Consider the following 13011-nt stretch of genomic DNA (forward strand, 5'->3'; position numbering starts at 1 on the left):
CAGACGTCCACCATGATTGTTGTATTGTAAGGGCAGCAGTGACTGATCGTATAGCTACCACAGCACCGATAAGAGGGCTTGTCAGCCTGGACGTGTCAACATGAACTGTTGAAAATTGTTTATTAGCAGTTGGAGTATTGGCATGCCCAAGTCCAGTCCGTATTCCATTCAGGCCTCAGCAGCGACGTGCATGGCAAGACTTGTGCCATCAGAGGATCAGTTGGAAGATGGAATGGTGCGCCGTGGTCTTCAGTGATGAAAGCTTATTCTGCCTGCACGCAAGTGATGGTGGTCTGCGCGTTTGAAAAATGGTTCAAATGGCTCTGAACACTATGGGACTTACCATCTGAGGTAACTACTTAAACCTAGCTAACCTAAGGACAGCACACACATCCATGCCCGAGGAGGATTCGAACCTGCGACCGTAGCAGTCGCGCGGTTCCAGATTCAAGCGCCTAGAACCGCTCGGCCACCGCGGCCGGCTTGCGCGTCTGTCGTAGACCTGGTGAGCAGTTTCTCGGAGAGTGAATTCTTCTATGACACATAAGCTACAACGCTGGTTCTCCTTTGGTGCTGCTGGAGGGGAAACTAAGCAGCGCTCGGTACGTGCAGAATGTTGTTAGATCCATTCTTATGCCCTCGAATCATGAAACGACGCGACGCAGTCATGTTTCGATTCATGAGGGTCAGCAATTGATAAAAAAAATGGGGCCCCCTGGGTCCCAAGGTCGCGATGGCGGCGTCACTGTCCCGCCGAGATAATTTGTCCTTTTAGGACAATTATCTGAGCAAGCACCCACGCCAGCAAAAGGTTGCCCGACACGTGTTGATAACAGGATTTGTTTTAACCGGCTGTACCCGAATTTTAGTATATAAGGAGGATGATTTGGAGCACAGCACATCATGTCCTCTGAACCGACTCCGAGAACTTCTGTTGTCGCTAACGAGCTGCCGGAAATAGTAAGTACACTTCTATTACAATGGAAACTTTGTACAAACTTGCACGAATTGCTGTTTGTGGAAGACTGCAAAAAGCCTTGGATATTTATCAATTGGAGTTACCACAAACTATACGGGAAGATATTTTATTGGAATTTCGTTCTGCAACAGAAAGGTAATGTGTTGAGCCAACAGAATAATACTCACCCACACACTGCCAATGAAACTCAGTGTGCTCTGCAATACGTGCAGCAACTTCCCCGTACTGCACGGTTGTCGGATTTGTCTCCCATAGAGATCGTGTGGGACATGATGGGACGAGAAGTGATTCGTGTGACGCGGCAACAAACAACTCTTACAGAACTACGGAAAATTGTCGATCAGGCGTGGTTTAACGTATCTCAGGGCAGTATTCGCCATCAGTATGATCGACTGTGGAGGAATTGGCAACAAAACGACTATTCACGTTGGTGTGTAGAATATACGAGTCTGGCGACATACCATCTGACTTTCGGAAAAGCATCATCCACACAATTCCGAAGACGGCAAGAGCTGACAAGTGCGAGAATTATCGCACAATCAGCTTAACAGCTCATGCATCGAAGCTGCTTACAAGAATAATATACAGAAGAATGGAAAAGAAAATTGAGAATGCGCTAGGTGAAGATCAGTTTGGCTTTAGGAAAAGTAAAGGGACGAGAGAGGCAGTTCTGACGTTACGGCTAATAATGGAAGCAAGGCTAAAGAAAAATCAAGACACTTTCATAGGATTTATCGACCTGGAAAAAGCGTTCGACAATATAAAATGGTGCAAGCTGTTCGAGATTCTGAAAAAAGTAGGGGTAAGCTATAGGGAGAGACGGGTCATATACAATATGTACAACAACCAAGAGGGAATAATAAGAGTGGACGATCAAGAACGAAGTGCTCGTATTAAGAAGGGTGTAAGACAAGGCTGTAGACTTTCGCCCCTACTCTTCAATCTGTGCATCGAGGAAGCAATGATGGAAATAAAAGAAAGGTTCAGGAGTGGAATTAAAATACAAGGTGAAAGGATATCAACGATACGGTTCGCTGATGACGTTGCTATCCTGAGTGAAAGTGAAGAAGAATTAAATGATCTGCTGAACGGAATGAACAGTCTAATGAGTACACAGTATGGTTTGAGAGTAAATCGGAGAAAGACGAAAGTAATGAGAAGTAGTAGAAATGAGAACGGCGAGAAACTTAACATCAGGATTGATGGTCACGAAGCCAATGAAGTTAAGGAATTCTGCTACCTAGGCAGTAAAATAACCAATGACGGACGGAGCAAGGAGGACATCAAAAGCAGACTCGCTATGGCAAAAAAGGCATTTCTGGCCAAGAGAAGTCTACTAATATCAAATACTGGCCTTAATTTGAGGAAGAAATTTCTGAGGATGTACGTCTGGAGTACAGCATTGTATGGTAGTGAAACATGGACTGTGGGAAAACCGGAAGAGAAGAGAATCGAAGCATTTGAGATGTGGTGCTATAGACGAATGTTGAAAATTAGGTGGATTGATAAGGTAAGGAATGAGGAGGTTCTACGCAGAATCGGAGAGGAAAGGAATATGTGGAAAACACTGATAAGGAGAAGGGACAGGATGATAGGACATCTGCTAAGGCATGAGGGAATGACTTCCATGGTACTAGAGGGAGCTGTAGAGGGCAAAAACTGTAGAGGAAGACAGAGATTGGAATACGTCAAGCAAATAATTGAGGACGTAGGTTGCAAGTGCTACTCTGAGATGAAGAGGTTAGCACAGGAAAGGAATTCGTGGCGGGCCGCGTCAAACCAGTCAGTAGACTGATGATCAAAAAAAGGAAAAAAGATCGACTGAATACCAGCACCGATCCTGCATTGACGCCTGTGTAGCCTAACCCACTTAGCAATACGGGTGTTTCTGCATGGGTCAGTACCTGGTACCTCAGAACCGCTTGTGCTATTCATCTGTCAATGTAATCATTTCATGTACTCGGTATACATTGTTGCAACAAAAAATCTTGACGGTATTGGAAACCTCTTAAAAGGATGTACTATTTTTTTCGGTTTAGGTATATAGTGTTTTATTTTCGACAAAGGAAAATGCTACATAATTTTTGTACTATTCTCAACCATGCAAGGATCTGCATTATTAACATAAGGATGAAGGACGACACGGTAGTAGCAGCCAGAAGGGGGCCTTCAGCGTGCTGTGGCAAAGAAAGACGTGCTGTCCGGTCCCACTTGACGCTACCATTGAGAGCAACGCATCCGCTGCCGTTTTGGAAACTCTGTCTAGCATCACGGGCTAATTCAGATCGTAATACCTAGGCTGCCAGAATTTGATGAGTACTAGTCTCGATCTCCTGAATGGAATAGTCCAACGAGTACACTCTGTGGACTGACAGTAAATAAAGACGAAAGAAATGAGGAGCGGCTCAGTGGCAGAAATGAGATTATCGATAAACTTCACGTTAGGCTTGAGGACCAAGACGTAGAAGTACGAAGTTAAGTAGATACCTCAGGAGCCGACAATCACAGGCAACTGCGGTTTTTATGGCCAAAAGAAGCCTACCAGTGTCCAACACATGTATTAATTCGAGGCGGAAATATCTGAGTATGTGCCTTTGGAGCACTGAAATGTATGGTACTCAATTGAGGCCTGTGTGAAATCTGGAAAAGGAGAGAATCTAAGTTTCCGAGTTGTGGTCCACTAGAAGGATGTTGAAAATTATGTGGACTGATAAGAAATGAAGAGGTTCTCCGCAGAGTTGCCGAAGAAACGAATGAATGGAAAGCACTGACAAGAACAGGGGGCAATACAATGCGACATGTGTTAAAACATCAAGGAATAACTTCCGTGGTACTAGAGAGTTGTAATTCATCCAACTAACTGAGGACGTAGGGTGTAAGTGGTGTTTTGCGATGAAGAGGCAAGCTGAAAAGAGTAATTCGTTGCTGGACGCATCGAACAGGTCAGAAGACTGAACACTTCACCACATCAAGGAAAGGACTGCCACCATCTCGTAAAACGAGCGCTGTAGCTCCAAAGACTTGCTGCAAGGATATTTCATTAACTGACCTTAACGCAGTACCGATGGTTCAAAATTTCATTTACATTAGCTATCATGTGTGCTGACAATGCATCACTCAAAAAAGACATTTTAACCTGTGAATTTCTGTTTCCACAAGTAATTGTAAATTGATGATTCTACCCCAAATGCAAACTTAATGTCAGAAAATTTAGGAGGAACCATATCACAGCAAGACTTATCTGTATGAGTTACCTTTTCGTTGATTAATACTATCAACACAAGAAGGTCGTTTCACTAGCTCGGTTGTTTGGAAAAATACATTTTAATGACTGCCATCACAATTAAACAGGACAGACAGAGAGACCTTTCAATTACAGTTTTCCTGAAAATATGCTTCTTATGCAACACACTCCACGTTGACTAGAACTGTCAGAATTTTTACACCAAAAAGTAAAGTTTGCAGGCTTGACCTGTTAGAATAATCATAAAGTTTTAAGCGTCTTGCACACAAAGATGGATCAGTATTAAATGAAAAGGTGCAACTCATAAACAGCCATTTCCTATGGAATTTTAGACCCTTACATAACAGAGAAGTGGCTCGGTCTTCTAGATGGTTATAGGCTATGCTCTTCCCTCGTCCGTTGACGCCAGTGGTACCCTGTTTCTTCCTTGTTATTATGACGTTCATGCATTTCTCGTGGTTCTCATGTGCACAATTTCTGAGATACGTTGTATTTTTTTAACTATACATGTTTTTACCACCCCCTTCTGCATCCTCTTTTCTTCCCCTCCTTCCCCCTTCATTCTCTCCGTCTTATTGTATTGTTTATTATTTACATTATCTCACAGTTTACGTAACTTGATTTTACCACAATAACCTTTTCTAGATGGTAGCTAGTTATTTGTTACCGTTTGTTAATTTTATATTTGTATATAGCTAAATATGATCTGGTTTTTAATGTCTTAATTTTGGTTTTAACGTTTTCAGCAAGTTCAGCATAATGACGTTAATATATTAGTACGCAACCTCCTGGCGCATGCTACTAGTGCCCTCTCCTTCTTTCCCGGGAGCTTTCCTTAGCCCGACCGTTGCTAGTGCGTTAATGACGAGGTTCTGCTAATGGCGACCACCGTTTTGTGCATGTTTCTTAATATTTTGCAGGTGAAATTTTATATTTTACTGACATCTATTGGTTATATTCTATTGTACCTCCGCTACAACATGTAACTCAGCAGTTTTGAATAATTTTTGTACTGCTAACAAGTTATTATTGTTCCTGTGTACACATATATAGCTTAACATGTATTCGCTGTATGGGTTGTCACTATTTTTCCTCTGAAGAAGATGATTTTATAAACATTGAAACCACGGTCAAGGGATTTAAATAAATCTTCCATTTTGCAACTGATCGGTTGTTCATAGTTTCTTCACGAAGAGCATCACGATTTACAGTCCAAATGATCCACGGAACACGAAACCAACTAAATATGGAACATGCTTGGTACTTGCCCGGAAACCAGTAGATGGAACGTTGATCACATAAGATGACTACCTCTAAGCGTAGCTGGAGGTTTGCGTGCTGATACTGAACTCTCATTCCGAAGATGTGTGACTACGGGACCAGTACGTATTATACTCTGGAGAAGCAGCCTGCTTAATACATCGTCAAGAGTCAATGCTACGGAGTATCTCTGTTAGAAAGAGAAGATGGCAGCTGTTAGCATCCCACTTACACGATGGTTTGATATAGAGGAATTATGGGCAAAGTTTAAATGGACTGTAAACCATACTCTGGAGAAGTACGTGCCGAGTAAGTGGATTAAGGACAGAAAAGATCCACTGCGATTTAACATCTAAATTCGAAAAACGCTGAGGAAGCAAAGGCTGTTGCGCTCTGGACTCAAAAGGGAACGCTCAAATGACGACAGGCAACAGTTAACAGAAATTCATGCGTTTGTAAAAGACATACGTTAGAAATAGATCTCGTGAATAAACCGAGAAAATTTTGGGTCTCACGAAAAATCACTACGTGAGTCTAAGGCTTCCATTTAGTTACTCGTTGTTACTCGTTCACCAGTTTTGTGTGGCAGTAGATGATAGCAAAAGTAAAGCCGATGTTTTAAATTTCGCATTAAGAAGTGGTTCACTCAGGTGAATCGTATAAACATATCATCTTTTAACCATCTCCCAGGCTCCCGTATGGATGATGTAGTAATAAACACCGCTGGTGTATAGAACCAACTAAAGGAGTTAAATGCAAATAATCACCAGATTCTGATGGAATTCAAATTATGTTTTACAAAGAGTACTCTACGACCCTGGCCCCTTCCTTAGTCGGAATTTATCGCAAATCTGTCACTCAGCTCAGAGGCCCAAGACACTGGAAAAAAGCACTGATGATTCTTGTATAAAAGAAGGTTGAATGATTGCACCAACAACAGACCAAAGCCTTCAACATTGGTTTGCTGCAAAATCTTTAAACATATTCTCGTTCGAATATAACAAATGTCCTTGAAAAAGCTTCTCTCACCAAATTAGCACGGTTTTAGATAGCGTTGCTCAGTTTCCCCTTTTCTCATAAGAGAACCTGCGAACCATAGATGAAGGGCAACAGGTGGATTGCAAATTTCTGTATTTCCCTACAGAATTTGACACGGTGCCTCTGTACCGATTGTTAACGAAGGTACAAGCATATTGAGTGGGCTCCCAAGTTTGAGAATGGCTCGAAGAACTAATAGGACCCAGTATGTTGTCCACGACGGCGAGTGTTGATCAGAGACAAGGGTATCGTCAGGAGTGCCACAGGGAACTGTGACAGGAGCTCTGTTATTTTCTATACACATAAATGTTCAGGCGGACAGGGTTAAGTCGCAGTCTGCGGCTGTTTGCTGATGATGCCGTGGTGTATGGGAAGATGTCCTCATTGAGTGACTGTAGGAAGACACAAGATGACTTAGACAAAATCTCTAGTTTGTATCATGAATGGCAGCTAGCGCTAAAAGTAGAAAAATGTGACTTAATACAGATGTGTTGGAAAAACAAACACTTCCTGTTCGTGTACAGCATTAGTAGTAAGTTGCTTGGCACAGTCACGTCTGTAAAGGAGATCGCAATAGGACACTAGTGCGGCCCATTGTTGAGTACTGTTACAGTGTTTGGGTTCCGCACCAGATCGGATTAAGTAAGAGATCATAGCATTTCAAAGGCGGGCTGATAGATTTGTTACCTGTAGATTCGAACAACACGCAGATATTACGGAGATGCTTTGTGAACTCAAATGGAAAGTATTGAGATAAGGTGACTCTCTTTTTGTGGACCACAAATGAGCAAACTTGGAGGACACAAATGCCGATCGCGGAACGATTCTACTGTCGACAATGTACGTTTCACTTGAGGACCACGAAGATAATATTAGAGAGATTTGGAATTGTACGGAGGCGTATAGACAGTCGTGTTCCCCTCGCTCTGTGTGGTGTGCGTACTGTAAGACCTTCGGTACACACACCATCAGATTATCTGACTTGTCGCTCTAACGAAGTAGGCGAGTGTCAGCAATATGTCTCGTGGTCTTATCGTGGCGTGTTTATCTTCTGCCGTTAGGTCAGACGATAGAAATGCCGCTTGCACGCTTAGAGTAGCAGATTGACAGTGACCAACTTTAAACAGAACTTGATTAATTTTCACACACATTTATTAAAATAATAACAAGCATAGACATTATGTAACTTGATTATGGATGCTATTTACAATTGACAATCTGAAGTTCCTTTGGTCTGGGTACGTTAATCTTATTCTCACATATCTCTGATACTTGGCAAAGTGGCTATACATTTATCTTCATGGCTAAGGCGCAGACTGAAACTTGACTATATACTGGTACAGACAAATGCAGACTTGTACAGGCTAATGCAGACTGACTAATCGGAGGTCTGTACACTCATTATAATACCTTGCGCATTCAGGTATCACTGCGCGAGTGTGATCTGCGAGGAGAAAAGGTTCTACATTAGCAGCAATCTCATTGGCTGCATTACATATTAACACGCGGATCGGCGGAAGCAGAATTTGGTCCGTCTCTAAGGCAGCGCCATCTCGTAGTGCGGAAACAGACGAGCGCTGCGCCTGCGCTGTTGTGCTTAGTGGGGCGCGCTCTAGTGGGAAAGTTGTGTATGCGCTGACTACGCTCTGTTTGCAAGTGGAACAGAAAAGAAAAGGACTAGTACTGGTACAGGGTGGCCTCCACCACGCACCATGTGTTGGCTTGCGGGTATATATGTAGATGTACATGAGAATCACTACTGATTTTTTGTTACCTGTGCGTTTTCACTTCTCACGGCGTAATGAATAGTCCATAAACTTCCGGGCCTGCAGCCGCGCAAGTAAAATTTCTTCCACTGATATTTCGGCTGCGTATCGTCCAGCCATCCTCATAATAAGTCACAAGACTACAGAGAAGACTTTAAACTTATCTGAGTTATTCACTCGTCTTGTCTGATATTTGGCTCCGAAACACGATGACAAAATTACTGACTCTCAGTGTGCTCATTATCGCGACCTGATTGCCGTTTTGAGCAACACGCCTAACAGACAGATTACGCTTCTTGGTCTTAAAATGATAGAAATTAACTAACTACAGGAGTGAAATAAATCAAGTCCTTTCAGAACATTTTTACACCTTTAATGAGATGTGTTCACCAAATTTAATTGAAACTGCTCGACGTGCTCCTGAGTTACATTTTAATGGTTCAAATGGTTCAAATGGCTCTGAGCACTATGGGACTTAACTACTGTGGTCATCAGTCCCCTAGAACTTAGAACTACTTAAACCTAACCAACCTAAGGACATCACACTCATCCACGCCTGAGGCAGGATTCGAACCTACATTTTTATGTATCCTCTTTTCTCCTTTCCCAAAGCCACAGGATTCTAATGGTGTCTTACTGTCACATTTATTATTTCTGGTTAGGAAGTGATGTGCAAATTGCTTCAGACGTTACAGACAGACTCCGATATGTCACTGCTTTGCACGCTCTCCCCTCCCCTCCCCCCCCCCTCACCCAGCTCCCCTCCCCGCCCCCCACAGTCATGTGGAAGAAAATCTTCGGGAAAATCACTAATATGCATTCAAAACTACGGATTTGGCATTAGTATAGGCCGTTATTGTATATTTTTACGTGGCACTAATTTTCTTCCCCACCCCGCCACCCTAAAAATAACAGGGGTGTATCACCCCGGCAGTATATTTATACAAATAATAAAAGTATCAATACTTAGAAAACTAACTGTTATCTTCTTTTTCTTAAAGACACAGCCAAGATTTTGAACTAGCTATTTACAGCCGTTATTTCGGTAAACCGTAGCAAGGACGCAACTAACTGTAATTTACAGGGTGTTTCAAAAATGACCGGTATATTTGAAATGGCAATAAAAACTAAACGAGCAGCGATAGAAATACACCGTTTGTTGCAATATGCTTGGGACAACAGTACATTTTCAGGCAGACAAACTTTCGAAATTACAGTAGTTACAATTTTCAACAACAGATGGCGCTGCGGTCTGGGAAACTCTATAGTACGATATTTTCCACATATCCACCATGCGTAGCAATAATATGGCGTAGTCTCTGAATGAAATTACCCGAAACCTTTGACAACTTGTCTGGCGGAATGGCTTCACATGCAGATGAGATGTACTGCTTCAGCTGTTCAATTGTTTCTGGATTCTGGCGGTACACCTGGTCTTTCAAGTGTCCCCACAGAAAGAAGTCACAGGGGTTCATGTCTGGCGAATAGGGAGGCCAATCCACGCCGCCTCCTGTATGTTTCGGATAGCCCAAAGCAATCACACGATCATCGAAATATTCATTCAGGAAATTAAAGACGTCGGCCGTGCGATGTGGCCGGGCACTATCTTGCATAAACCACGAGGTGTTCGCAGTGTCGTCTAAGGCAGTTTGTACCGCCACAAATTCACGAAGAATGTCCAGATAGTGTGATGCAGTAATCGTTTCGGATCTGAAAAATGGGCCAATGATTCCTTTGGAAGAAATGGCGGCCCAGAGCAGTACTTTTTGAGGATGCAGGGACGATGGGACTGCAACATGGGGCTTTTTGGTTCCCCATATGCGCCAGTTCTGTTTATTGACGAAGCCATCCAGGTAAAAATAAGCTTCGTCAGTAAACCAAATGCTGCCCACATGCATATCGCCGTCATCAATCCTGTGCACTATATCGTTAGCGAATGTCTCTCGTGCAGCAATGGTAGCGGCGCTGAGGGGTTGCCGCGTTTGAATTTTGTATGGATAGAGGTGTAAACTCTGGCGCATGAGACGATACGTGGACGTTGGCGTCATTTGGACCGCAGCTGCAACACGGCGAACGGAAACCCGAGGCCACTGTTGGATCACCTGCTGCACTAGCTGCGCGTTGCCCTCTGTGGTTGCCGTACACGGTCGCCCTACCTTTCCAGCACGTTCATCCGTCACGTTCCCAGTTCGTTGAAATTTTTCAAACAGATCCTTTATTGTATCGCTTTTCGGTCCTTTGGTTACATTAAACCTCCGTTGAAAACTTCTTCTTGTTGCAACAACACTGTGTTCTAGGCGATGGAATTCCAACACCAGAAAAATCCTCTGTTCTAAGGAATAAACCATGTTGTCTACAGCACACTTGCGCGTTGTGAACAGCACACGCTTACCGCAGAAAGACGACGTACAGAATGGCGCACCCACAGACTGCGTTGTCTTCTATACCTTTCACATCACTTGCAGCGCCATCTGTTGTTGAAAATTGTAACTACTGTAATTTCGAAAGTTTGTCCGCCTGAAAATGTACTGTTGTCCCAAGCATATTGCAACAAACGGTGTATTTCTATCGCTGCTCGTTTAGTTTTTATTGCCGTTTCAAATATACCGGTCATTTTTGAAACACCCTGTATGTGGCAACGAACGTTAACCTTCGCAGGTGCAGTAGAAAACAAGCTATTGACACCCAGGAGGAAACGATTAGTTCTAGTGAATGGAGATCGCTTTATTGAAGACAATCCACGCAATGCACATGTTTGAAAAGTTTGTACAATCTAAACAAATCTGATCCTTATGTAAAATCACGAAAACTAATCTCTGAACACAAATCGAGCTTTTATGTGCGCTTTTGGTGAGAGCTGACCTGTAATGTGTGCTGCTGCATTTGCGTTGAGTTACCTATACCATTACCTAACTAAAAATCCTGAAAAATCAGGTAATATAAGTCTCGTCTCTTTGGGGCAATATATCTGTGGGGATTTTACAGTTAAACAGGGCATGATATCGTAGTATGGGCTGTTGCAGACTATGAGCTTACATATGCTAGTGCTTGGGGGAAAAATATGGGATGATTCGAGAAACAGGCACCAGATATACTAATAACTTGCTATATCAGAAACCACTCCTTTAACAGAATACGAAGATTTATATAGAACCTCACTAATTACCATCGAAATGCAAAATAACTACCAAAGAAATAGACCAGTTTACAGGAGATAAAACTTTAGAGAGTAGATTTATAAACAACAGAGAAAAACCGAACTGGTGCTTCCCCCCCCCCCCTCTACCCCCCTCCCCCCCAACGTGGCATGTCCCATTGGTTTGAATGTCGGTTCTGCGGTTCTGACGTCAGAGCGTTGACCCTTCACGTAAATTTCTGCGCAGTGCGATCTTGTGGTCGGTGGGTATTTATAACACCAGGCCTCGTCACACTTTAATAATTATTTCCAGGACAGAATTGTCCGTATTTTGCATTCCAGTCAAGTCACGGCGGGTGTCACCTCATTGTTGTTTTTATTCTGAAATAGCGCAGAACAAACTTTCGACACACTTTTCTCCAAAAAATCTGGAGAATCTTTCGAACACTGGATTTTTAGAGATGTTTCTGCTCACAACTGACTGATTGAATGCACACCTGTCGTTTGCAGTAGTTAGTTGAAGATGTCACTGTAATTACTGATCTGACATCACTTGTACGCCAGGAATAAAATCAGTCTTGCCACATTTTAGGTCTACAGTGTAAATGTTATAGAATCGAACTGACCTGTTACTGAAAGAGAGAGCGGTTTAGTATCTGGCTTGATTCTAGATAGCAATAGAATTTTTTGTGTACTACTTTGCACACAGTGGGAAATATAGGTGAACAGTACATCAGCTGTCGCCGTAGGAGAGACAGACAGGAGCAGAAATGATTAGCGAACACGTAAATACAGTAAACAGAAATTAAATGAAGTGATCGTATGGCACTGCTGGCTGGGAGGCTCCATCCGTTTAAGTTCGGCCGCCAACTGTGAGTTTTGTTGTAGTCGATGCCACACTGGGCGACTCGCGTGCCGGTGATGAGGATGAAATGATGAAGACCACGCCACAACACCCAGTCCACGAGCGGAGAAACTCTCCAGTCCGGTCGGGAATCGAACCCGGGCCCGCTGCACGTCACCCCTCAGCTAAGTAGGCGGGTGCAGTAAAGACATTTTATTTAACTTGTAACTTCCTCTAAGCGTTCCGAAGAAACTTTAATAAAGAACAAACAGCAATAAATTCCAGCTATTAGAAGAAGCAACTCGAAGAGCATCATGCAATGTTTAATCAACTGCGCTGTCATCAGCGTCCGTACAAAGTCCCAATTTTTACACATTCCAATCTAGCCACTGTCACGAATGATGATGATGAAAGGATGAGGACAACACAAACACCCAGTCCCTTGGCAGAGAAGATATCCAGCTCTGCCAGGAATCGAGCCCGGGACCCCGTAATCCAGAGACAGCAACGCTACTCGCTAGAATCATGCAGTGTGAGCGTGCCGTTGCTAATAATGCACTAGCCGATTGTCGGAAGCTGACTAGGATTGAAAGCTGTCGAAGACTGCAACTGAAACTTGGCCGTGCAGCTGACGCCGATCATCCTGTTTGGCAGCAGCAGAGGGCACACCTAGTCGGAGTTGCTGATGGCGTGGTTCAGTGCGTGAACAGCATTGGATCGGAAGGGTCCCCGCGCGACCGCAAT

Source organism: Schistocerca americana, chromosome 6 (assembly GCF_021461395.2).
Source record: "Schistocerca americana isolate TAMUIC-IGC-003095 chromosome 6, iqSchAmer2.1, whole genome shotgun sequence".
Lineage (NCBI taxonomy): Eukaryota > Metazoa > Arthropoda > Insecta > Orthoptera > Acrididae > Schistocerca > Schistocerca americana.